The sequence below is a fragment of the Stomoxys calcitrans genome, chromosome 3 (assembly GCF_963082655.1).
Source record: "Stomoxys calcitrans chromosome 3, idStoCalc2.1, whole genome shotgun sequence".
NCBI classification, from domain to species: Eukaryota; Metazoa; Arthropoda; class Insecta; order Diptera; family Muscidae; genus Stomoxys; species Stomoxys calcitrans.
In genome coordinates, this window is record NC_081554.1 from 104,147,528 (window position 1) to 104,172,593 (window position 25,066).

Genomic DNA, 25,066 nt, shown 5'->3' on the forward strand with positions numbered 1-25,066 from the left:
CTCTTTCCCAATATTGCGAATCTCCCCGGTCATCCAGGGTTTTTCTTGGGCTGATTTCCTTTCCCGAAGAGGACAACTGACAAGATATGGTCCGGTTTGGACCGCAATTAAATTACATATATGTTGGAGACCTGTGTAAAATGTCAGCCAATTCGAATAAGAATTGCACCCTTTGGGGGCTCAAGAAGTAAAATAGAGAGATCAATTTATATGGGAGCTGTATCGGGTTATAGACCGATTCAGACCATAATAAACACGTATGTTGATGGTCATAAGAGAATCCGTCGTACAAAATATCAGGCAAATCGGATAATAATTGCGACCTCTAGAAGCTCAAGAAGTCAAGATCCCAGATCGGTTTCTATGGCAGCTATATCAGGTTATGAACCGATTTGAACCTTATTTGACACAGTTGTTAAAAGTAAGAATAAAATACGTCTTGCAAAATTTTCGGCCAAATCGGATAAGAATTGAGCCCTCTAGACTCTCAAGAAGTCAAGTCCCCAGATCTGTTTATATGGCAGCTATATCAGGTTATGGACCGATTTGAATCATACTTGGCAAAGTTGTTGGATATCACAACAAAACACGTAGTGCAAAATTTTCATCCCAATAGGATAAGAATTGCGCACTCTAGAGGGTCAAGAAGTCAAGACCCAAGATCGGTTTATATGGCAGCTATATCAGGTTATGAACCGATTTGAACCATACTTGGCACAGTTGTTGGATATCATAACAAAACACGTCGTGCAAAATTTTCATCCCAATAAGATAAGAATTGCGCACTCTAGAGGCTCAAGAAGTGAAGACCCAAGATCGGTTTATATGGCAGCTATATCAAAACATGGACCGATATGGCCCATTTACAATACCAACCGACCTACACTAATAAGAAGTATTTGTGCAAAATTTCAAGCGGCTAGCTTTACTCCTTCGGAAATTAGCGTGCTTTCGACAGACAGACGGACGGACATGGCTAGATCGACATAAAATGTCGCGACGATCAAGAATATATATACCTTATGGGGTCTCAGACGAATATTTCGAGTAGTTACAAACAGAATGACGAAATTAGTATACCCCCCATCCTATGGTGGAGGGTATAACAAGATTAGAAAAAGAAAACGCGTTTATTATTTTTTTTTAACGTGTACATACTTGTAACATTACGATCTTTGGACGGACATAGACGGACAGACAGAGAGTAAGCGTCCAAGTGGGACAAGATACCATTGGCGGTAAATTCCTTGGCAGAAGAGAAGCCCGGGTGCAATCGGCTTTACCCTACAGATGTTCAAGTTGTTAAATGCCTTTCGTTTTGTAATATTTTATTAAATTTTCTAGGATTTAAAATTTTTATTAGTAGTCAATGAATTTGTTTTTTTATTAGGGAAGAAGATTTAGGTTAGAAGAATTTGTTTTATTATTAGAAGGGATTTAGAAATAACTCTGAGAAATTCATTTTGTTTAACTGAATTTTTTGATTTGTTTCACATATTCCTTAAGAATGAGTCCATCGTATAGGAAATAAATGAAAACGGTCTTGTTTATAACGTTTAATGAAGATGATGTCTTTGATTAAGATCATGTGGATCTTACAATAGAAGGGGATAAGATGAAGAGGTAGGTACGGGGCAACAGATTGGAAAGTTGCTATGGTGGAGCTCTTGCTGCAGAGGGAGGGCTATTCCTCGCCATAAGACCATATTCCTTAAGAATGAGTCCATCGTATAGGAAATAAATAAAAACGGTCTTGTTTATAACGTTTAATGAAGATGATGTCTTTGATTAAGATCATGTGGATCTTACAATAGAAGGGGATAAGATGAAAAGGAAGGTACGGGGCAACAGATTGGAAAGTTGCTATGGTGGAGCTCTTGCTGCAGAGGGAGGGCTATTCCTCGCCATAAGACCAGGCGATAAGGCATTCCAACAAGTAGGTGTGGTGCTTCCTCTTTTTCAGTTAGACATTAGATATTTTGCTTCTTTTTCGGGCCAAACATACCTTTTTTTCAGATAAGCCTGGCAGGTAAAACTTGCCAGCACAGTGGCAAGTGGTCAGAAAATACATGGAAATCATTGGACCAGGACAGGACAGATTCTTCAGAGAATGGAACATCAAACGCGTAAAAGATGTGGAGTAACTTGTCAAAGGCATCCAAAACTGTTAGACAATTATAATTGGTGTTTTCAAAATATATAGAAATTTATTTAACCTTATTTTTTTGTTGTGGAGGCAGTAGGTGGGGAATGTATCATAAAATTAAAAAAAATGCTGGGGTCTAAAAAATTAAACATACATTTTAGTTTTTTCTGACATTGCTATTAAATTAAAACATACCTGAATCACAAAAAGACAGAATCGATAATTTATTGAACACCAAAGAATCATAAATTAGCAGGAGGGCGCTTCATGGCAAAATAAATGGTGGCTTGAAAAAGATTAAAAACGAAAACACATTATTGATTAAAAAAATTTAGCAAAAATTATTACTAAAAATTTCTACTCCCACTGGGAGTACATGGGTTTTTAAATTAATAAAATAGTCCGCTACTTTACAAAAACTCAAATAAAAAAACAATTGAAATTCATAGGTTTGCTATTCACGTTTTTACACTTTTTAAAATTTTAAATATTAATTTAACACTTTGAACGTGCGCCCCTGACAAACTCAGAATTTGTTATGATCAACAGTCGAAACAATTTTTTTGTTCTTGCGAAGAAGCGAAGCTATCCCAGGAAAAGGGGCAAAAAACAAATAAAAGCATGATAAGTTCGGCCGTGCCGAATCTTGGGAACCCACCACCATGGATTCTGATAAAAATTTATACAAAATATATCTAGTTGAAGGGCATTATTTTAATCCACATGCCAAACCAGCAAAAATTAAAGCTACTAGGAACCGAATAAGGATGATCCGGAGACCGGTTTACATGGGAGCTATATCAGATTAAAGACCGATTTAAACCGCTCTTTGCATAGTTCTTGGAAATCATAACAGAACACAACATGCAAAATTTCAGCCAAATCGGATAAAAATTGCGGCTTCCAGGGGCTCAAGAAGTCAAATCGGGAGATCGGTTTATATGGGAGCTATATCGACTGGGGGCCAGATTAGATCGGCTCAGAACGACGAGAGGATCAAGAGTATATATAATTTATGGGACTTAGACGAATATTTCGAAGTGTTACAAACGGAATGACTAGATTAGTATACCCCCATCCTATGGTGGTGGGTAAAAAAATAGTATACACATTATATTAGGGAGGGTTACAATTTTAAAATTAAATTCGTCGCCAGAAATAATGGCATTTAAAGAATCATATATGACGTTGCTATTATAGAGACGAGAAAATAATTATGGTAGACCTACTCTATTGTTCAGATAGAATGCTTAAGCAGAGTTGTGGAATGTAACGGCCAATCCAGTTATATTTTGCTTTAGCAGCTGTGTTTGTAAATATTATAATTGTGGTAATTGAATTTACAAAAGCACACAATTTTGTTTCATTACCGGTGTTTGAAGAATCGTGTTCGTGCATTTAATGACTGCCATAATTGCGTTTAAAATAAAATATTTTTTATTTCACTTATCCTGTTGTAAATATAATTACTACAGTATTTATATAAATGAACACATGCTTTTAATATTTTAATTATCGCTTTTTTAAATATAATAACCACGATAATATCATTTACATCCGCGCTTATAATAGGGTTATTAGAAATATTTATTAGAATTTTTTCCACAAAATTGTAGAAAGCGACGACGACTATACTTGTGACCCACTGCTGTCTATATTCGCACAGCACCTTGCAACATATTCAGTGTGACTATACTCCCATAGTGATGTAAGACGAGAACAAGATTGGAAATGTACCCACTCCATGCACCGGTTACACCTCACCGACACCGACCGATGATGGAGGCGGTTCTGGCAAACCAAACAGAACCAAGGTCCGGGGTTCTTTTCAATCCCGGCACGGACCAGAAGGCGGAGGCATTTCGGTGTGTGCCTCTCCCATTACGAAAAAGGACGAACACACACTGAGGTGGCAGCCCTTCCCGATGAAGGATTCCATCGGGTCAATCCGGTGCGTACAACCGGCTGCCATGGGATTAGTGATGTGCATTAGCATCACTTCCTATAATGAGGCTCTTTTTCCCTTCAGAAAAACTTTCAACCAGCAACTTAAGGCTTGCAGGCGGCATCTTTGAATCGTGTGATATATATAGGGAAGCCAGAAACTAATGAGACTTATTTATTTTCATACTGGCTAGTACTGAATCTTCAGTGCTTATCGCCGGAAGAAGAAAAACCTTTAGACTACACTTTGTCGGAATACAGGCTCTGTGTCTCTCATTTCCCGTAACGTGGAGTAGGTTAGTTGTAGTTTCCGAGAATTCTTAATCCACGAACCATTCCTCGACATACCCATGGCTCCTGAATAAGAACCACATCCAATTCCCCTGCCATCAGGAGAACCTTTAGTGCCGCCGAAGCGTCCTTACAATGGTGGAGATTTATCTGCAGAAACCGGACCATAGTCAGGATTCAGAATTTTCACCACTGTTGTGTTAGCTTCGTCTTCTGATTCCGCTAGGGGTTTATTCTCACAAGATTCGTTAGATCTTGTCATAACGGGCTTACGTACGCATCCAGGAGCAAGTGAGAAAGCAGCGGAACCACTCTTCCTCAGGTCACTGGACACTTGCAGAGTGTATAGGATTCCTCCTTAGATGCTTCACTTGCTGCTACTGTGGAAGTACTTTTTAAGTCCCGTCCTTCCCCACTGGAGCACACCTTCCTATGTATGCATTCCAATTCTTCTCCCTTGTGGACAACTGCTATCACCGAACTGCCCATAGCGACATCATCAAAAGTTCTTGGAACCATCTCACTTTTGTTCGCTCTAGTTCTTTTAGGCATAGGATACCCTCCGGGTAACCGCAGGTTTTTGGCTGACTGCGTTGCAGTTTCCAAATTTAGACGTGTAGTCTTTAGGGTAGCCTGTGCAGCAAATCCCCGATCATAATTTTGAGAGTCTCGCTCCCTATTATTGGGAGTCTTAGAATTAGATGCGAACGATGAGCCTTCTATTATTCCATTCTCTTAAAGAGCATGTTGGTTTGCCGGGGAAGGCCTAGGCAAATTATAGGCATGCGAAGAAAGAATAGGTTAGGCCTTGTCCTTAAGACTCGATCCAGGTGTCTTCGTCAAAAGCCCCTGCTGACCTGTCTGTCGACTAATGGAGCCTGGAGCTAGAGCTCCACCAGTCGAGATTTCAGTAGGAGACAACATTCTATGGCCTCTTACCACCATCGCAGCTGTTGGGTCTTTGGAGTCTATTCTGAGCCTACTCCCGGGCGCTAGATCTGTCTTTCCACTGGAAAGAGACGCAGCTTATTAACCGCCTAATGGATACCACTATCGTAGCTATCCTTGAATGACTTAAATGTTCTTTCAAAAGTAATGACCTATTACGAGTTACAGAAAAATTATTGCAGAGTGAAATAACAAAACGTCCGCTATATTTAACGGTTCAAACAAGAATCTTGGAATAATTATGTTAATCGAAGGCTTATCTTTACATTATTTATGATGAAGGAATCCTTGAGGAGCTTCAAATCAATTTAGTCAACCGGACCTGATGGAATATTTCCGGCGTAACTGCAGAAGGTGGCAGATTATCTCGCGCCCCACATGGTCAATATTTTCACAGAGTGCCTGAGACTTGTATATATTCCGAAAACCCGGGAGGAACCAAAGGCAAATCCAGCAAGGATTGTTATGAACCCGTCTGCTATTCATACGATATTATTACACTTCTAAGGGGCAAAGAGCCAACCCAGCTATGCAGAAGGGCCGAAAGGATCTTGTAGACAGTACATGAATGGGCTAGACCAGGGGTCTGAATGTTAACCCAGAGAAAACTGAAATCTGCCTGTTCACAAGGAAGACGGAGCTGGGCCAATGTGATGCATCACATTTCCTCAATAGAACAATTTCGATATCTGACAAGGTCAAATACTTAGGTGTGATCTTGGACAGAAAACTGAATTGGTAGTATGACCTTCAGGGGCGTACCGAGAAGGCTCATAGATGTTGGGCACTAGTAGTCGAGCCGTAAGTTCGAAATGGGGCCTGGGAGAGTTCACTGGCTCTACAGGAGCGTGATTAGGCCAATATTTACTTACGCTTCAGTAGTTTGGTGGACTCCGGTGGAGAAAAAGTGCAACATAAGGATAATACAACAGGTTCAGAGAACATGTTGTCTTGGCATAGGCGGAGCGATGAGGACAACGCTCACTAGGGCACTGGAGACTATTCTAGATAACTGACCCATAGACATACAGATTAAGTGCGAGGCAGCCACTTCGTCTACCACTTCGGTTCCACTTGTACGGAACGTGTTCGCATTATATTCGTCAACATTTTTTTATAGTGCATTTTGACAGTTTTGGCATAGGCATTTTCACATCGCAAATGCCTATTAAATTATTGCGAAATCCGACGGACTCTTTTCTTTCCCAGAACACTAACAAAAGTCAAACAACATTACACAACAAAGGCAATATTATGGAAGCAGATTTTATTCGGCCCATTTCGTGAGCATTTAATTACTTTTGCAATTGAAATTGTGCGAAATTTATCCTGTTGCAGCGGCATGTCGCTACTATTTTGCTCATAGAACTCAGTACCACTTGTACGGAATGTGTTCGCATTATCTTTACCATTTTTTTGTAGTGCGTATTGATAGTTGTTCGCATGACATAATTACCAGGTAGTGTAACGTAAACAACTAAGTAAAATTTGTTCTCACGAAGTGCACTATCTGTCAACGAGTTTTGGTTGTGTGTGTGTGTTTATTATAGTTAAGCACCATACCACACAAACAATGAAAAATGGTGCGAACTAGTCACATACACAAAATCGGAGTTGCCGTAATTACTGATTTTGACAGACAGTGCAACTGCCACTACCTGTTAATGAATATTGACAGATAGCGCACTTCTTGAGAAAATTTGTACTCAGCCGTTTACGGTACACTACATGGTAATTATGTAATGCTAGGCTTTAGCGGGCACTAAATCGAAACGCTTAAACATTTTTAATTACCCTGCAAACATTTTCTATTCCAGGAGTCACTCAAACATGTAGGCGTTAAGTTTCAACGCCGGGATAACTGTCTTTTCGTTGCAAAAGTTACTTCAGTCGGGAGAAACTGTTCCCCGCCTCGTTAGTTAAGAGACACTTCATAAAGTATCTTTGTAGTGACTCAAGGAAGGAACCACAATCGATCCTACCAAGAGTTCCGTAAAAGAGACGCCAAGTATTAAAAAAAGACGATTCAAAAAATTAACTTCTTCTTTTTATTTATTTTTTTCAATGATTAGGAATATAAACAAATGAATAATATATTTTTTTATTTTCTTCCTTCTGGTAAATCTTGTTGTGCAAGGAACGCAACTCTTTCAATATTTCAATATTTGTGCAATCAGCTGGCTCTGAAAATTAATTGAAAATATGTTACAAGGTCAAATTAAGAAGTTGTCAAAAATGTTACCTTGTTCTACATTTTCAAATTGTATATATTCAATTGGTTCATTCTCTTCTTGCAACCCAAAGACATTATTTAAAGAAAATAATATTTAGTTAGAGACAGATTTTGTAAAATTCACAATACAAATTAATAAAAAATTACCACTACTGCTCTCTATTATGTTATAAATGGAAAAAGCAACAACAGCGTTTCCTTTTAACTATTATTGCTTTAAACGACATTGTATAATTTCTGCTTAGGTTTAAATTAACTGTTTCTTTTGTTTTACTTAAATTAATTATTAAAAAGCTTTAACACTTATCTCAACACAAATTTTTGAACCAATTACTTTGACTATTCTTTGGACAATGCGACGTGCGCTGCAAGCAAAACAAACGACCACATAAGTAAGAAAAAATTATGCGAAAAACAGTTAGAAATAAAAAAAAAACCATCTCCTGAATGCCTGTTGAGAAGATAAAATGCGATTGTTCGTGTATTTGGTTTTTGTAAAACACAAACAATCGTTTTTTATCAGATCGGATGAGTCTAAGTCGACACTACATGGCGATTGCCGATGAATGGCACTTCAAAATGTTGGCAGAGTACATTGTTGATCTAAATATTGACCGACTAGTTCTTCAAATTTCCCTTAATAGTTCTTTCGGCGGTCTGACACATTTGTTTTTTTTTTTTATTCATTGTCAATTAATTAATAAGCGTGGTATCGTGTAAAAAAATGTCCGCTTTTTTACGAATAAATTAGTATTGATACATTTTATTTAGATTTCCGATGTTTTTAAATTAATAAAAGAAGAATTTCAGGCTATGAGAAGAATTATTTATTATTTTTGTAGATCCCTCTTTGTGTTTTTCGTTTTTTTTTTTGTTGGCAGAGTTGCCTTAGTTTAGATACGATTTCTGTTAAAGCCTAGTACTAACATTGACTTTTCGCACGAACAACTATCAACACGCACTTTAAACAAAATGGTGACGAAGATAATTCGAACACATTCCGTACGAGTGGTACCGAGTTCTATGAGCAAAATAGTAGCGACATGTCGCTTTATCAGGATAAAATTCGCACAATTTTAATTGCAAATGTAATTAAATGCTCATGAAATGCACCGAATTAAGGGTGGTACAATGTTCGTTTTTAACGAAATTTTTTTATGATTACTTTTTTTAGACAATAGATGTTGAAGCAAAAGAACTTGCTATTTTCATTCAAGAGGATATTCCCTCATTACTTACGAAGAAATTTTCACAAAAGTGTTATGCTATCATTGAGATTTGTTTAGTGTTTGCAAAAAGTAACCGCGAAAAACACCGTTTTTACCGGTGAAAAACGAACATAGTACCAGCCAATAGAGAATAACATAATCGTTAGTGCATAAATTACAGTATTGCGGTATTGGTCAGCTTAAGGGGAGATCAAGAGAGGACTTATCGCGAAGTTACCAGATTGGGTATTTTCAAAACACATGCACGTAAGCAGCTGATAAATTGTTTAATGCCGTATTATTTTTTATATGTAAATGGCAACATTTTGGCTAAAGAAACCCAACAAAATCAAATGTAGTAGCCTTGTCAAACCACCAAAAGAACGATTTTCGGAAATTTTTCCACAAAAAAGAACAAAGTACCAGCCTTAAAACGTAACAACTGGTGTCAGAAGTGAAATTACGAAATAAACTTCTAAAATTAAATTCGACGATGTAGGTGTGGAAGACCTGAAGCAGGAACTGAGTAAAATGGAGTTAGCAACCACCGGTAACAAGGCTTAATTACAAAAACGAAGAAGAAGAAATTGAGCGCCATAAAATTGACATCAACGAATATGAAGATGATCTCGATATATCGATAAGAGGTGATTCTAGCGGCGAGGAAGTTTCAAAAGGAGCTGTAATGGTGTGATTTATGCAGCAATGCTAGCCGACATTAGCAAAATGAGCAAAACAAAAAAAATAATGCAAGACAATTCTAGAATGATAGAAGACAATTCTAAGAAAATGACGAAAAAAATTCCAGAATTCTAGCTGAATAATTGGACGCAGAATTCTTAGAAGACTCCATAATTCTGAAGGGGAAACTCCAAGAAATCTCTCAATTTATGGACAGAAGAGTGGAAAACGTCCGGACAGAAGAGTGGAAAAGCAAAGGCCAAATGAAGGAAATGGATAAGAAAATCTTTAATCATGACGAGAAGCTTATGGATATCGTTCAGAAACTTTTGATACTAGAAATCAGCCGGTTACTTCAATGGCGACAGGCGTAACTTGACGTTGGATACGGGCGTAACAAAATCTCTCATTAGGGCAAATTTGGTTAAATTGAGTCAGATTGCGTAAGGCAACGGGCGAGCCCGCAACTGCCATAGGCCAGGTTGTTTTGAAGCTGGCAATCACCGGTATATCCATAAACTTTCAGTTTATATTGACCGATATTGTAGACGAAGTTATAATTGGTGTTGGTTTTATTATTGCCTTTGGTCTTATCCTATATATGAATCATCGTGTGATGTGTGTTATCACGAGAATATACATATTGTATAAGGCGTCTAACTGTGAACCAAATAGAGATAATACCTCCAACTGGCAGGTAGAGATAGCAGAGAAAGACAAAGAGAACGTTATGCCATTCGGTCCCCGCTACGACCCGGCTAACTTTGAGAAACTAATGGATCGTGTATTGAAGGGACTTCACTGGAAGTCGTGCTTGATATACTTGGATAGTCATGAGAAAAACCTTCGACGAGCATCTTAAGAACTAGAAGTATGTTCTCCAGCAACTATCAGCTGCAGGCGTGAGACTTATTTCGAAAAAATACAACTTTTTCCAGCGTGAAGAAAAATATCTTGGGCATTGTATTACGGCGGAGGGTATATCACGGATGACGACAAAGTCCAAACTTTCTTGGTCTCTATACAGACGATACGTTTCAAATTTCGACATCAAAGCTTCCAGCTTATATAAACTGACACAGAAAGGCAAAAAGTTTCAATGGAGCGATGCTCAAGAAGAATCATTTCAGAAACTGAAAGAACTACTATGTACAGCCAATCTTTTGGAATATCCTGTTCCTGGCGAGAAATTTGTTCTGGACACGGACGTTAGTTCATATGGTATTGGGGATGTGTTGTCACAAGAAGTGAACTGTAACTAAAAGGTCATCGGATACTACAGCCGCACGTTGCCTAAACCTGAAAGGAATTATTGCGTAAAGAGAAGAGAGTTGCTGGCAATTGTAGAAGCCATAAAATACTACCACAAGTATCTATAATGCCAGCACTTTCTGCTAAGGACTGACCATTCAGCTCAATGGTTGCTCCAGTTCAAGAATCCGGAAGCTCAACTGGCTCGTTCGATAAAGCGTGTTCAAAGCTACGATTTCAGCATTGAGCATCGTGGATGTTCGACTACTGAAGATAGAGTCTGGGTAGTAATTGGCAGTAGAACAGCGAAAAGATCCCATCCTAAAACCAACCAACCTGAAAGGAATTGCACCGAAAAGGCCTCTCCTGAAATAATATTGGGCTCAATGGGACAGTCTGTTTTTCATGAATGGGTGCCTGTACCGGAAATGGGAAAGCGAAGATGGAAAGTCCAGCCGAAATCTAATTATTGTACCAGATTCCAAAATCAAGGATGTAGAAGCAGAGTTCCACGATGGCCCAAGTGGAGGATAGCTTGGAATAACAAAGGGAGCCAAAAAGGTGAAACAACGATGCTACTGGGTAGGATTCTAAAAATCCATTACTGAATGGGTAGCTAGTTGCGAAAGGAAAAGTCCAGGTCACATGCAACAATAGAATGGCTGGTACTATGTTCGTTTTTCACCGTTGAAAACCCATTTTTTTCGTGATTACTTTTTTGAAAAACTGCAAAATTAGCAATGATAAAATAACAATTTTATTAAAATTTTCCATAAGTAATGGGGGAAAGTCCTACTGAATGAAATCAGTAAGTTGTTTTGCTTTAAAATCTACTATATAAAAAAAAGTAATCGGCGAAAAAATAATATAGTGCCAACCTTAACTCGGGGGCTCTGTTTGAAAGGATAGCAATGTATGTGGCTGGACCATTCCCAATTAGCAATTATCAGGAAACCGTTGTCCTCGTGGTCATTAACTATTTTAGAAAAGGCCAGAGGCTTATGCCATTCCGAATCAAGAAGCAAAGACAATTGCCAATGTTTTCAGCAAAAATTGGATATGTCGCATTGTGCTCAGGGCAGAAATGTTTGACTCATATGGAATCAAGAAAACCAAAACAACGCCTCTACATCCTACAATCCGACGGCATGATGGAAAGGTTCAATCGCACCCTGAAAGAACATATGCGGAAAGTGCTCAATAAGAGCCAGAAAGACTGGGATATGCACATACCGAAGTTTTTGCTGTAATATAGAACTGCAGTACACGATTTATTTGGAAGCGAATTAATATTGACTGGAGATTAGATTTTCGGTGGCAAGTAAGACAGTTTTAAAGCGAGAAGATGTTCAGGCCACCCTTCGTGAAGTTCACGATTCAGTTCGCCATCGAATAAAAATGGTCAGCAATCGGATGAAGGCAAGATACGACTGTGCGGCCAATACTAAGGCTGCCAAGAAGCCCAGCTGTTACTACTGTTTAACCCGCTGCGAAAGAAGGGATTATGTCCGAAATTGCAAACAAATTGGGAAGGCCCATATAAAGTTAAAAAAATATATAACGTCGTATATCGATTTCGGAAGGACGGATGTCCAAATTCTAAAATGAAAGTGGTGCATCTAGAGCGGTTGGCCTCATATGAAACACGAACTGTGCCTATTCGGGATGAACCGGCTTCAGCGGGAGATAGTGTTACAATTGCGATGAATATTCAAAATTCTTATTTTTAGAAAAATAATTATTTTTAGGGTTTTCTGAATTTTTTTATGCTACATTTTAATCAAGGGGCACAATGTCGTATTCATCCGAATGCACGCTAACTTGCATTCATCATTCTCCTCGTCTGATATTGCAAAATCACTCGTAACTATTGCATGGATATTCGCCCATTTCGCTCTTCAAATCAAAATTCATTATTAGTTTATCTCACTGCCTTCTTTCGCATTAAGCTCTATCCAATTTTCGTACCCTGGTAATAACCGTCTTTTCAGGAGGCCGCAATGGAATATGCTTGCCAACCTGAACTCAATTTCTATAACTGTTGTATGATGTGTTACCATCATTACGAGTGGTAAATCACCGTTGAAATTCTACTTCATGCCAAAGTTTCTACGCACGTACAATTTTTAAGGTCTGTCATTTCGCATTTGGAGCAAGAACAAATAAAAAAATAATTGGATATACATAAACGAAATATGTAATCTATGTGGAAAACATAAAAGCATTAAAATATTTGATATGGTTTCTAAAACATGCTTTTTTTGGGTCATCTGCTTGTAAGGCTACATCCATTTGAATTGTATGTACATATATTTATATATGTCCATTAAAAAGTGTATATCTACAGAAATTTGCAGGTGGAATGAGAAACTAAGGAAATATGGTTAATTTCGCTGAAATGATTCGATTAAGGCGATTGAAGAACGGCGAACAATCAGCATTATCCTCAATTCTGTGCACTTGGGAAAATTACTATTCGCCATAAGAAATTAAAGGCAGTAACATGTATGTATAAGATATTCGAACAGAAAATTTACTTTAAGACAGAACCCTTGCAGCTGAATAATCAAATACATCTAAATGTATTCAACAAATAGAAAATTAAGCTTTTATCACCACTTGTTTTGGAAGGCAATAATAAATGGGATCTAGGCTTATTTTCCAATAGTCGAATCCATTTATTATTAATACCAATGTATTTAGTGATTTTTGAATATTTTTCCAATTTAAATAGAAATTGTAGCAATTTGAAACATTTTGTTGTGAAAAGAAAGTAAGCCAAATAGTTGTACTATCAGAAGGAAAAATTAAATTATACCTGACTTTTCCTAAACCACATTTCGTATGATTGTGCGACCTTAATATCATGTTATGGTCAAAGCAAAACGATTTTAATTTGGTCAGACCTATGCTGTAAATATGAAATAAACTCTTCGCCTTAGTTTTTAAGTGACCAATAACCATAATGTCCCGCCGCGATCGGTTCTATAGACTGGAACGGGCTTATATCCACATCCAATTGTGGTAAATGCACCATTATAAACCTACAGCAGCTATATCGACATTTTCTCCGATATGGACCCAATTCGCCACAAATCACTTCAAGTTTCAACCCAATATCTTAGTTTTTAAAGACTAGCGTAATTTCAGCAGCCGTACGGAAGGACATGGGTACACGATCTTAGATATTTACGACGACCAAGAATATTCATTAGACTGGCTCACGTACTTTGTTTTTGATCCCAATAAGCATAAAACCCGCAATATTTGCTGTGTTTTATTTTAGTACTGGAGAGATAATCCGTGAAGCCCAAAAATAAAACGCAAAATGTTTCCAGTGCATGTCTGTTAGTTTGCCATGAAGTGGTAACGCCATTTGCCAACCTGCCAAACCAAAAAAAAAGAAAAAATTGCAAATATTTGTAAAATTAATGACTAAAATCAAATAAAATTATTAAGTACGCGCAACTGTATAAATATTGGTTTTAATTTTTTTCCCATTCACAATAGACGGAAAGCATATCATGGCAATCCAGACAACAGATGTTCTGAACTGGTAATTTATCCAGAACTTTTATGTCCTGGATAGATGTCATTTTCATACAAATTGCACTGCAATAAACCGTACTAAAATAAAACCCAGTTATTATCGCGATCGGTTACCGATAGCCCGTTGACATGACGTCCAAATTGGACGTAGTGATTTCTAGGAAATATTGAATAGATGAAGAATTGAATATTTTCGGTCCTAGCTCAAAATTGGCAAATAAAGGAAACTTTTATGCATTATTTATGAAATAACCACATATTGTACCCTACACCAATACTGTGACTGTGAAAGTAAAAATATAGAGGACTGTTCCGATAACCGCAGTCGAGAGAATTTAGCGAATTCAACTTTAACATAATGTTTCTGTGATCGGAAATCCCAAAACTTTTCCGGATTCAAATCGGTCAGCCTCTGCGAAGTGAGAATAAGTGCACTAATCTAATTATACTTATGAAATCTTTTTTAAAATTGTTACATTCAATGCGTTGTTGCACATCTAAGGTGTTAGGTTAGGTTAGGGTTAGATTAAAAAGAAGGTGCAGATATTAAACCACCCCATGCCGCTATGGACATACACCTAAATCAGTAATCGGCTTGTTGTGCGCTTGTAAAACTATAAAGTAACCTCTAAAAAGAAAATTTTAAGTTAGGAATTCCTTGCTACTTACAAAATCCTTAATTCTATTCAATACCACTCCCCTAAGTTGGTTCATGTCTGGTATTGTGTCCCCACCTAAATGCCGGTATCTATTAGACACGAGAGCCGGGCAATGACAAAATAAATTCTACAACGTCTCATCATCTTCCCCGCATACCCTACACATGCTATCACTTGTCGCACCGATTTTACATAAGTGAGCTCGTAGTCCTATGTGTACCTTTATGATAGCAATACTGACTGACCTCCTTCTTACTTCCTTTCAGTAATAGCCTCGTCTTCTCACGATCTCGATCCCTCCGTAGTATTTTCGCTATCCTACCGATCGTTTCGCTGTTCCACAATGTTGCATGCGCATTCGTCGCCCACTCCCTTAACACGGATTGCGTCGACCCGAAAGGCTTCGCGTTAACCAAGTTTATTGACGGCAGTCCTCCGGCCTTCACCGACAAATCGTCTGCCCTTTCATGCCCCTAACTCTGTTATGGCCCGGCACCCAAACGATGTGGATTTTGCAATCCTCACAGAAGGCGATAATCTCCTTCTTACACTGCAAGACTATTCATGACCTTACCGTCCTGGTAATTATTGCCCTTATGACAATTTTACTGTCGGTAAAAATGTTCACACTCGACGTCCTCGCGTTAGCACCAAACCTCTTCACGCATTCAGTGATCACCCGGATCTCCGCCTGCAGGACCGTTGTTGTTGTAGCAGTTTATTGTGTTCTATCTTTCGTCTGCTTGATTCTGTTGAGTGTCAAGACCCAGGAACTCCGCGACTAAGATGGGGTGCGTCCACAGGGATCTGGGTCTGAGTCGAGTGGGTCTGACCGAGCAGTTAAACAGGTGACGTGTATCGTGCGGTCCCTGGTTACAATCAGTACATACATCTTGAACGTCGGCATCAATCCTAGTTCTGTGGGAATTGAGGCGGCTGCATCTGCCGGAACGTAATTGAGCCAGAACTACTCTGGTTTACCGGGGGAGGTCGATTTCTTTGGGTGCAATGGGTGGCGGTCGTTCTCCAAGGACTACATTCACCCTGTAGCCAATTAACGCGTCTGCTACCGTGTCTGCATGAATGTTGTTCAGACCCGCTTGATATGCCGCTTGATCTAGAGGTTCTCTCTTGTAGCGCTGAACCTCGCGCTCTAGATCATGTAGATCTACCTTAAGACTTCTGGGCGGTGGGTATCTATCCACAAGACGATGATTTGGATGATTTCTGCGATAATAGCCCAAAAGGTATTGCTTAGACAGCATGTAGTTATGTCTTCGCACTGGTAGGATCTTTGTCTCCTGATGGAGGTGGTCCACATGAGAACTGAGTAGACAGGCCGTCGCAGTTTGGAGGACGGCATTCTGACAGATCTGAATATTATTCCACTGCGTGTCACAAAGTTGACGTGACCACACTGGCGCTGCATAACTTACCACAGACCGGCCAATTGCTTTGTACGTGGTCAACAAGGTTTCTTTGTCTGCACCCCAAGTGCTGCCAGCAAGTGACTTGAGGATCTTGTTTCTACTTTTGACTTTATAGCAAATTGCTGTGGCATGTGGGGAGAATATGTAAGAGCTTTCAAATATGACGCCAAGTATTTTGGGACATTTGATGGTCGGAATCATTTCTCCATCGACCATCACAGTCAGGTCAGTATTCACCTCACGCGTATTTGTAGTGAACAATGTATTGTAGCTGAAGATTTGGTGGCAGATATCTTCAGATTTCTTGCAGCGAAAATGAGGCAAGTTCGTTGAGGAAGACGTTCAATCTATCGCAGATGTCAACAACGGGTGGGGGGCCGGATGCCATGATCGTACAATGGTACGATCTCTATGCTGTCTGGAGGAGTATAGGTAGAGGTTCAACAGTGCCGAAGATATCACCCCACCTTGGGGAATTGCCTGTTTCACTCTACGGTGCTTCGACTTCTTATCACTAAATTCCACAAATGACTGGCGACCACACAGATAATTCACGTCAGGCCTGGCTGGAGGGACTTGTTGGCGATGTCCTCAAATAATTTGGCATGGCTGACCGTGTCGAATGCCTTCGATAGGTCCAGTGCCACGAGGACCGTCCTATCACATGGCATGGGTTGATTGAAGCCACGGCAAATGTGTGCGGTGATGGCATGCAAAGCTGTTGTTGTGCTGTGCAGTCTCCGAAATGCATGTTGATGCTCGGCGAATGGAAATTCTCCTACGAGGCTCGGGAGGAGTAATGCCTCAAGCGTCTTTGCCACTGGTAAGAGAAGGGAGATCGGTCTGTACGACTCCCCCAAACTCGGGTCTTTTCCAGGCTTCAGTAGCGGGATCACTCTGCCCATTTTCCAGACATCGGGAACTATAAGAGTGTTCAATGACAGGTTAAGGACAGTGGTAAGGTACTCAACTCCAGGTGCATCCAGATTCTTCAGCAGCACTGTAGAGATTCCGTCGGGGCCCAACGCCTTGGAAGATTTGGCGCCACGGATGACATTCGTAACTTTGCCCACGGTAAATTGTAATGGCTGTTCATCGGCTCGGAGACCAAGAATACGGCGAATAGCTCTCCTCCTTGCCCTGGAAGTTGATTGAAGCGGCGATTGGTATACTCTCTGAAGCCAGTCCAAACGGCCTTCTTATAATTGATGAACGTCCGGCGCTCAGAGGTTATGAAGTCGGGTGGTCGGTCGATGGTGAGAATTATGGGGAGGTGGTCGGACCCCAAAGAGATGACGGCTTGTCAGAATACGTCACTCAGGAGATCAGGGGATGCAATTGAGATGTCTGGCGAGCTGCTGCACCTCCTCGTAATCCTAGTGGGGGCATCCTCATTCACCGTGCAAAACGTGGAGCTATCTATCTGCTCTGCCAAAGCTATGCCACGCTGGTCGTTACCTAGGGGAGAATGCCATGACGTGTGATGTGCATTAAAATCCCCCAGAACCAGACGACTATGGCCAGATAGCAACCCACATATGTCGGGTTTGTAAGCCTGGCCATTAATCGGGACACAGCTACCAACCAGCGGTATATACACGTTGTATATCTCTATCTCGGCAGTACCAGACCTGACTGCTACCCCCATACATTCCATGTATGGGTCATTAGCGTCAAGCGCAGGCGAGATAGGTCTATACTGCACGGAATGGTGTATAACGAAGGCCAATCCCCCACCTCCATTCCTTGAGCGATCCTTACGTAGCACATTGTAACCGTGACAACTGTGCAAGCTGCAGGTGTTGGTCAGCTTTGTCTCCTGGATCGCTGCGACCGATATGCTCTTCCGACTCATAAAATCTACGATCTCATCAATCTTGCCACGCAGTCCGTTGCAGTTTAACTGCAAGAACGATACACTTCCCGGCACTGGCCTGGCAATAGTAGGGCTAGGGTGCTGTCGTTGCATAAATTGCCGTACGGGAGAGGTCGGGGGGGGTCACATAGTCCGACGACGAGGACGCCGAAGGCGACGACAGCGACGCTTGTGACCCACTGCTGGCTATGTTTGCACAGCACCTAGCTATTGAACTAAACTTTGTTATCATTCACTTGTTAAATTTCATTACTATACTTTTGAATTTGTATTTTATGTAATAGAAAATTACATTTTGTTTTATGTCATTACGTTAATAAATTTTGAATCGAACAAACGATTTGTCGGCCACATATAATTTTCTCAAAGGTTATGGGCCTTTGTGAAAATAAAAAAAAGGATTGCAATAAAGAAACAATAAGGACTAAATAAAGGAATTCAATAAGGATACGCTAAAGAATTCGCTAAGGAAAGAAAAAAAAAAAAAAAAAAAATAAAATCTAAAATGTCGGATGCAAAACCTAAATTTGCGAAGCTAAGCAATGAAAATTATGCTAACTGGAAATTCAAGATGGAATTGCTATTGCGTAAGAATAATTTGTGGAAGCGTGTCATTGAAGGATCTCGTCCTCCGCCGAAAATTGGACAGAACAATGAAATTACCAATAAGTCGGAAATCGAAGAATGGGACATAAAGGATGATGAAGCCCGAGGAACGATTGGATTGCTTGTAATGGACGACCAGTTGGGACACATCCGAAATGCAAAGACCGCTAAAGACACCTGGAACGCACTCAAAGAATATCATGAGAAAAACACACTTACAAATAAGGTATACTTGATGAGGTCCATATGTAGTTTAAAACTTCAAGAAGGAGGTGATGCAGTTGCTCACATAAATGCAATGAACGATTTATTTACGAAACTACGGGATGTTGGCGAAGAAAGTTTGTCAGATAAGTGGAGTGCTGCTATGCTTTTAAGTAGCTTACCCGAAGGATATGACACTCTTATTACATCCCTTGAATCCCGCAAGGAAGAAGAGATAACATTCGCTTTAGTGCAACAAAGAGTTATTGCAGAATACGAAAGACGGCATCACGCAACCAATGAGGGAAGTGATTCAGTTTTGAAAGCAGTGACCGGTAATAGTAGTGTATGCTATTTCTGTAAAAAGTCAGGACATCAAAAGAAGACCTGCATCAAGTATAAAAACTGGAAAAGTAAGCAAAATCCCGGAAAGAATGCTAATAAAGTCAATTCGGTTGAAGGAAAGGTAAACAAGTCATCAAAGAGCGAAGATTTTTTGTTCAATTTTTGCAAGAATAAGAAGTTTTCTTGGCTTGTCGATTCCGGTGCTACACGACATACAGTAAGTGAAAGAAATTTTTTCAAGAAATTTAATGAAAGCTACAAAAGCTCGATTGAACTGGCAAATGGACAGACTGTGGCTATTGAAGGCATTGGTTCAGGTGAGATTGTTGTATGCAATGAATTTGGTGACCAACATACATTGAAGTTGAATGAAGTATTGTATGCTCCGTGTTTGGTTGGTAACATTCTCTCAGTCAGACAGCTAACAAAATCAGGATATAACGTATCATTTAAAGACAGCAATTGTTACATAAACTTTGGTAACAAAAATATCGGAATGGCAGATATTGACAGTGGAATGTATATTTTACGGCAACCAGTTTTTGTTAATGCGGTATTGCAACATAATGAAAATTGCATTCACCAATGGCATCGGAAGCTAGGACATCGTGATCCTGAAGCGATTCGGAAAATGTGCAAAGAAAACATGGTTCAAAATTTGAAAATAGTTGACTGCGGAATAAAGGAAATTTGCGAATCTTGCGTTAAGGGTAAAATGACTCGAATGTCATTTCCAAAGCAGTCAATGACAAAATCTACAGCTCCTTTAGAATTAATCCATAGTGACGTATGTGGGCCAATGCAAACAACTACACCGTCTGGAAAAAGGTTCATGGTAACATTTATAGACGATTTCTCAGGTTTTACCATAATAAGATTGTTATCGCAAAAATCTGAGGTGTTACAGACATTTAAGGATTTTGTTACATTGTGCCGCACTAAATTCGGACACATTCCAAAGAAAATTCGATCCGATAGGGGTGGAGAGTACACGGGAAAAGCATTTGAGGATTTTCTAAAGTTTGAAGGCATTGAAAGCCAATTGACTGCTCCGCATTCTCCACAACAAAATGGAAAAGCGGAAAGAAAGAACAGAACTTTGATTGAAATGGCAAGATGTATGTTAATAGATGCAAATTTACCGCACATGTTTTGGGGAGAAGCAGTTTCAACCGCCAATTTCATACAGAATAGAGTTTTAACCAGAACGACCAATTCTACTCCATACGAGTTGTGGTTTGGAGTCAAACCAAGTCTAGAGAAATTTCACATTTTTGGTTCAAGATGTTTGGTACACATTCCATCTGAAAAAAGACGTAAGCTAGATGACAAAGCACATGAAATGTTGTTTCTGGGTTATGATGAGAAGTCTAAGGCTTTTCGCTGCTACAATCAGGATACTAAGAAAGTCTGTATTAGTCGTGATGTGATATTCACAGATGTTATAAAGAATAAAGATGATGATGTCTCAATTTCATTAAATCCGAGAGATAATGGATTATTGATTGAGGAGGAGATACCAGAAGAAAACGTAACAGAAGAAATTGATGCACAAGAAAATGATACAGATGAAAATGCAATCAATATTCCAACTGAGGACAGCAGCTCAATACAAGATGTAAATATTTCTGACCAGCAAAATGAGATTAGAACTTCAAACAGATCTACTAAAGGCATTGCGGCAAGGAGACTCATTGATGAAATATGGACAGCAAATGAGATTAAAGAGCCGAAATCATATGAAGAAGCTATTAGCAGTGCAGAAAGTGTACAGTGGATGGAAGCTATGCAAGACGAGTTAGAATCTCTTCAATCAAATCAGACTTGGAACCTCGTTTCACTTCCAGAAGGAAGAACAGCAATTGGAAGTAAATGGGTATTTAAAGTGAAACGCGATGCTAATGGTCAAATAAATAGATTCAAGGCACGACTAGTCGCTCAAGGGTTTTCACAGAAATTCGGTGTCGATTATGACGAAGTTTTTGCACCTGTTGCGACACATACCTCGTTTCGAATCCTGCTGTCAATTGCTGGTAAGGAAAAAATGACTGTTAATCATTTTGATGTGAAGACTGCATTTTTAAATGGAAAGCTCTCTGAAACCATTTATATGAAACAACCTCCAGGGTTTCAAGAGGACAATGAGCAGGTTTGTTTGCTAAAGAAAAGTATTTATGGACTGAAACAGGCTGCTAGGTCTTGGAATATGGTTCTACATGAAGCTCTTGAAAAATTGGGATTTAAACAATGCGTAAATGATGTATGTTTCTACCGGGGAAATATATGTGGAACGTTGAGCTATATTCTTGTATATGTCGACGATATCATTGTGGCATGTCGCACATCAAAACAAATTATGTATGTCGAAAATGCGTTGTCTAAGAATTTCACTATCACAAACTTGGGTGAAATTAAACATTATCTGGGAATTGAAATTTCTAAAGATGTTAAAGGAAACTTTCAGCTATGTCAGTCATCGTACATAGAAAGAATTGTAAATGAATATGGTATGCAGAATTCAAAGCCTGTAAGAACGCCAATGGATGTTAGTTACGGGAAAGCAGAAGGATCAAAATTTCTTGAGTCAAATACAAAGTATCGGAAAATCATTGGACACTTTTTATACATATCAACAAATACAAGACCGGATATTTCAGCTTCTGTAAGTATCTTGGCTCAAAAGGTTTCTAAACCAACAATGGAAGATTGGTCTCAGTGTAAAAGAGTTTTGAAGTATCTTAAGTCTACATCAGAAATAAAGTTAAAATTAAGCAACGAAGAAAATGAACAAAGTCTCGTTGGATATGCTGATGCAAATTGGGCAGAAGAAAGAACTGAAAGAAAATCCAATAGCGGAAGAATTTTTCTTTATAATGGAGGTACAATTGGATGGTCTTGTCAGAAACAAACACTTGTAGCATCTTCAACATGCGAGGCTGAGTACATTTCTTTATCAGAAGCGGCTAAAGAAGCAAAGTGGTTAAGGCAATTGTTGGAAGAAATACATCATCCTACCAACGAACCAACTGTAATTTACAATGACAATCAAAGCTGTTTACGTCTGGTAAATGACGACAAGTTTTCTTTTCGTACTAAGCATATGGATACAAAATATAAATTAACAAAAGACTTAGTAAAGAAAGGAATAATAACATGCATATATTGTCCAACGGAGGAGATGGTAGCTGATATATTAACCAAACCACTAACAGCATCTAAACATATTGCTCTCTGCGAAAAATGTAATTTAAAGTGAATGAGGAGGAGTATTGAACTAAACTTTGTTATCATTCACTTGTTAAATTTCATTACTATACTTTTGAATTTGTATTTTATGTAATAGAAAATTACATTTTGTTTTATGTCATTACGTTAATAAATTTTGAATCGAACAAACGATTTGTCGGCCACATATAATTTTTCAATACTAGCGACATAACCAGTATGACTATACTCCCGTAGCGAAGTTAGGCCAGAGCAAGAACGCAAATGTACCCACTCCAAGCACCGGTTACACCTCACCGACGCCGACCGATGATGAAGGCGGTTCTGGCAAACCGAACAGAACCAGGGTCCGGGGTTCTTTTCAATCCCGGCACGGACCAGAAGCGTACGGAGAAGGCACTCCGGGATGTGCCTCTCCCATGACGAAAAAAGACGAACACGTACACTGAGGCGGCATCCCTTGCCGATGTGGATTCCATCGGGTCAATCCGGTGCGTACAACCGGCTACCATGGGATTGGCCTGCAGGACCGTATTATGGTCAGGTAGTCTTAAACAGATCTCAGTCTCTGAGTTCTCAATGTAGAATCCAGGCCCACTCTGTCCTCTAGCTTTGATCCATCTTGGTATAATTACGCTCCTATTGAACCAGTGGACTATCCTCGGATTCAGGCCCCATTTCAAGCCCGTCTACATAGTACCCAACATCTTTGAGCCTTCTCAGTACGCTCCTGAATGTGACACTTCCAATTAAGTTTCCTGTCCAAGATCACACGTAAGTATTTGACCTTGTCAGATATCGAAATCGTTCTATTGAAGAAACGTGGTGGGTAAATTGGTCCACCTTCGTATTCCTCGTTAACAGGTATATTTCAGTCTTCTCTGAGTTGACATTGAGACCTCTGGGTCTAGCCCAGTCATATGCAATAGGCAAGATCCTTTCAGCCATTCTGCATAGCTCGTTCGTATTCTTACCCCTTAGAAGTGTTATAACATCGTCTGCGTAGCAGACGTGTTCAAATCCCCTTCTCAGTCAGCATCCGTAATGGGTAATTTATGGTGGTCACCCATAGGAGTGGCGATTAAATGCCCTGTGGCGTGCCTTGTGCCACTCTCTCCCTTATATTTATGCCATGGGACACACAATTTATTCACCTGTTCCTTAGCATATGGTTTATCCAGTCTCTAAGGTACTGGTCTAAGGATTGGATCAGTGTGTCGGTCCGCACATTGTTAAAAGCCCCCATGCATACCGCTAAGGTGTACGTTTTGGCATCGAAGGATTCTTCTATTTAATGTCGTGCAGGGCAGTCTCCATTGACCTTCCCTTGACATAGGCATCCTGTTTGTATTTGAGCAGTTCGTTGTATGGCTTACTCTTTATAACAATACGTTCCATGGTTTTGAGTAGAAAGGACGTAAGGTTTGTGGGTCTGTAGGCCTTTGATGTCGCATAACTTGCCTTGCCGGGCTTGGGTATAAACACCACTCTTGCCTCCTGCCAGGTTTTCGGAGTATATGCAATTCCTAGGCAGGCTGTGAAAATATTGGCCTGGTGGGACGCCAGATAGTCTGCCTCTTTCTGTAGTATCGCCGGAAATATTCCATCAAGTCCGAGTGACCTGAAGCACGTCAAGGGTTCCTTCACCATAAATTCCGTAATTATAAACCTTCGTTCAACGTCATTATTCCAAGATTCCCGTGTCTCCGTGAGTTCTGTCGTATCCTGTGGAAAATGGGTTTTCATCAAAAGCCTCCGTTGTCCCTGCTCTCACTCCCATGTCGTCTACTAAAGTTTCAGTTTGGACATGGGTTTTTGAGAGAAACTTTTTTATCTTGTTGGCGTCATTAACGCTATCGACCTGTTCGAAGAAAAGATTCCAGGAGGCACGTTTTGCCGCTCTGGCAATCTTATTGTATTCCTTGAGCCGTGTGTAATTCACATTCGAATATAGCTCAGCCTTTTAACGACGTGCTCTTTTAAAAAATCTGCGGACCTCTTTCCTAATATGGTGAAAAACCACGGTCATCCAGGGTTTTTCTTGGGCGGATTTCCTTTCCCGAAGAGGACAACTATCTCCGAAGGACCCCACCAGTGCAGTCGTTGTCCATTTCGTCAATGTCTTCTATGCTTGGACAATCTAAATTATCTTGCCCAAGTCTTCTTCTGAGTAGCCTTCCGAATTTTGTCCAGTTGGCTTTCAACTTATTCCGGAAGCTTATCGGATTCGGCGCTGGCCGTATTCTATTCTAATCCTAATGTAGCGATGGTCAGAGAAAGAGTGTTCCATGATTTCCGAACATATCGTCACATCTTATACCTCCTAATCATTTTAACAAATGTAGCGGGTTTACCAATATAAAGTGTTATAAGGTTGTTAGTATTCAAGAACTCTGCCAGGGCTTGGCCCCGCTAATAAGTGTTGGTACTACCCCACGGAATTTGGTGAGAGTTCGCATGGAACCCTATC

General features: G+C 39.7%; 1 protein-coding gene and 1 long non-coding RNA gene across 8 annotated transcripts in view; one reads left to right on the plus strand and one right to left on the minus strand.

Annotated features, from left to right (window-relative positions):
- Positions 1-1,751: 1,751 nt before the first annotated feature.
- On the minus strand, positions 1,752-2,672 carry LOC106094642 (uncharacterized). 5 transcript variants are annotated; one of them, XR_009397711.1, is made up of 3 exons: positions 2,609-2,672; positions 2,342-2,432; positions 1,752-2,282 (listed from the first exon to the last, which is right to left on the minus strand). It is a non-coding gene; the product is annotated as an uncharacterized LOC106094642 (long non-coding RNA). The 5 variants fall into 5 exon arrangements; XR_009397710.1 differs by having other exon boundaries at positions 2,561-2,666; XR_009397709.1 differs by having other exon boundaries at positions 2,556-2,666.
- Positions 2,673-12,795: 10,123 nt separating this feature from the next.
- LOC106092744 (uncharacterized) overlaps positions 12,796-25,066 on the plus strand; it is a 102,771-nt gene continuing 90,500 nt past the window's right edge. For 2 of the 3 annotated variants that reach the window (XM_059364978.1, XM_059364977.1), the window contains exons 1-2: positions 12,796-13,001; positions 13,060-13,207. The gene's annotated coding sequence lies outside the window, so the exon portion shown is untranslated. Of the gene's footprint in view, positions 13,002-13,049; positions 13,208-25,066 lie in introns of all 3 variants that reach the window. The other variant, XM_059364979.1, reaches the window with a different exon arrangement.